Source organism: Apis dorsata, unplaced genomic scaffold, assembly GCF_000469605.1.
Source record: "Apis dorsata unplaced genomic scaffold, Apis dorsata 1.3 scaffold_79, whole genome shotgun sequence".
In the NCBI taxonomy this organism is placed as follows: Eukaryota; Metazoa; Arthropoda; class Insecta; order Hymenoptera; family Apidae; genus Apis; species Apis dorsata.
The window spans coordinates 125,339-128,318 of record NW_006263377.1 but is presented as its reverse complement, the minus strand read 5'-3'; the positions used below and the strand labels follow the sequence as shown (position 1 = coordinate 128,318).

Genomic DNA, 2,980 nt, shown 5'->3' with positions numbered 1-2,980 from the left:
TTTTTTTTTTTTTTTTTTTTTTCGGCACATAGCTCTCCGGCCGAGGCTTTTCGAGGATCTGGACCCAGGGTTGAGCATAGCAGCGAGAATGTAGAATGGAAGTAGGTAACCTTTGGGATTTCGACTTGATATATCGCGGCAAGACGATCTACGATCCACCCCGAGAGTAGACCGATATAGACGCTGGTTGGAATGTTTTATGCAAATCGAGAATCAGGAAGCAAAAGGAAGCCTTATGAAAATGAAACTTTTAACCTGGCCAGGTGTGTAACCGGTGGAAATAACCGAAATACCACCGGTTTCCTACCGTACTCTCATCCATATTCTCTTTTTCATTCTTTATACCGGTTGATCCGTGCGAGATAGCTTTCAACCGAATCCGAAACGTTTTTTTTTTTTTTTTTGGTCCCTATTATGTTAACGAATTAACACCGTTTGTGAGATTTCGAATTAATATTATAATGGTCACATTTTAAAATTCTCGTTGCTTCTCTCAAGTTATTTATACATAAATAATTTTTATTCTGATTTCTATCGATTGATTCCGTCAAAACTGGCAACTCGATGTAATAAGAGCACACGCATCGTTAAATAGATCGACGACCCTTGGGCTTCTCATAACATGCAATTCCCGGCCCATTCCAAGTGAAACGAATCAAAAGTTACTGTTTAATTTATTCAGATAGCCTCAAGGTTTTTTGATCATCCTTTCAACGACGACCGATTTTTGCATGCATGTATTATGCAGCGTCGTCGATTCCGGAGTGAAGGCTCGCCACGCCATCATTTCGCTCCACCCCTTATTCCCACTATTATCCGAAATGCATAAGATCGGTACGAATTTGCGGCTCGCGGGCCCCCCCAAATATCCCCTTCGACCAAGTTAACGGGGTGGACCGTAATTGAACGGCTCGACATCGCGGAGACCGATTTTTTGGAAGGGATAAAAGATCGTGCGCGCAATTTCTCTGCATTCTCTCTCTCTCTCTCTCTCTCTCCGGTAATCATAGTTTCTTGCCGTTAAGCGTGATGGCGTCTTGGTCGTTGAAACCGGCTCTCCCCACGCGCATGCGCTCGACACGGTACACTTGCTGGTGGGGGGGAGAGACTCCTTCGGGGCCCTCGAACTTCGAGTAGCCGAAGGAACACGGTTCCTGTGCTCTCTCCCTCCCTTAGTTCATTCCGTGTACAGCCAGTTTCGTAATCTGTATTCTCTTGCAAATTATCGGATAGATCGATTTCTGGTCCTACGCTACCGCTCTTTTGCAGCCTTTTTCTTTTTATCGGTCAATATTATACCGAGATGAATGAAACCGTCACGTTGTTTTGAAGGTATAATATATGAACTTCATATCAGTTTTTCAATGTTTTTTTTTTAGGTTATGTTGTTGATGTCTAGGTCAGACAAGTTTTTCAATTATCAATTAAATAATCATTACATTACAATAAAGTATATAATATATATATATATAATTTTCTTATATATTTTAAAATATTGTTATTTTTTAATTCATAGAGATTAGTTAATGACAAAAGTTTCCTGGATCTGGATTCTGTCCAATCTGTTAAATTTGATGATCCTTTTCTCGGAGCACACGGAATTTAATGAAGTCCATCTTTGGTTGATTAAGTCCATTACCGATTGTGTTGTAAACATAAAAATCTGGTATGCAACGATGTCGTGCGACAATGTAATCAACGAGAGTAGAAATAGATTTGCATGTCACGATTGACTATTGTCGAGGCCCGTCTAAATGAATAGCCATCTACTATATCTTGCAAATTATCGAATTATCTAGCCCAGGTACTTGTTAACTGGTACAAGTTAAGTCATTACTGCGGAATGCAGTCGCGCGGGAGCATGCATTATACATTAATCCAATCCTGTTATAAGTCTACGATGCGCTATTAGCCATTTTGTGTCTACCGATCATCTATCGATACGGTTGCAACTCTTTCTCAACTTTTTAACGCTAGAAGTACCAAATGAGTCAAATTAATTAATTACAAATTTATTATTTTCTTAAATATCAAAAAGGTGCGTTTATTCTTAGTTAAATTAATATTGGTTCTTATTTGAACGAAAGTATAATTATTCTTTTATATTTATTATTTTAATTCTTTTATATATTTTCGAGAATCTTTGCATTTCGTATAATTCAAAAGAAGTTAGAATGTGCTGGAACATGCATCACGATTTTTTTTGTCTGTCGCAGCTATATCGGATAATATGTTAAGATTTAGGCGACAGACTGGAATTTATTACTATTAGAAGAGAATAAAAAAATTTACCTGAAATAAAAGGAAAAATTAAATTATTTTTAAACTATTCAACTTGTAGATCGCGATCTTCAAGAAAGGTAGTCAATTATATTTTTTTCTACCTTTCCTCTTACCTTTAACCTACCTTTATCTACCCTCCAATTAAAATTGCATCTTTTAATAATTTTATTTAATTCTAAGAAAATGAAAAGAGGAGGGATTGTAATTTATTTGATCATTACAAAAGTGTAGATCGAAAAGAAAAAAAAAACACTTCTTAGAAAATAATGTCGTTTATCTCTTTGTCCATTCGTCATCTTGATTTCCTCCGTGACGATCGAACAAACAAATTCTTTCCAAGAGGATGGGGGAGGGATATAAAAATCTCGCGTCACATTTTTCCTATTCTCATTCAAACGAAGCGACTAACGATTCGGAGAGGATGCACGAAAACGCGGAGAAAAACGTTCTCGCGGCCAAGTCGAATCCGTTCTTTGTGAGGCCAGAAAGTGTGCGCGTGCACTCTCTCTCTCCCTCTCCGCCCCTCTCTCTTTCTCTTTCTCCGCTCGTCCGCAGTCTCTGCTCGAGGTCTCTCTGCCTATAGAGTTGGAAATAAGGCGGCAATAAAGCATATGTAAAATATATTCTGGAATTCCTTTTAGGACGCAGATATATGGGTGGTTGGTGGGTCGGTTGCCCGCTGGTAACCGCGTCCCCC

The 2,980-nt window shown here is 38.5% G+C and overlaps 2 protein-coding genes across 4 annotated transcripts in view; one reads left to right on the top strand and one right to left on the bottom strand.

Moving 5' to 3' along the window:
• Positions 1–2,980, top strand: part of LOC102673141 (homeotic protein ultrabithorax) — a 123,692-nt gene that overhangs the window by 109,465 nt on the left and 11,247 nt on the right. The window lies entirely within an intron of this gene.
• LOC116184967 overlaps positions 1–2,980 on the bottom strand; it is a 7,759-nt gene that overhangs the window by 3,525 nt on the left and 1,254 nt on the right. The window lies entirely within an intron of this gene.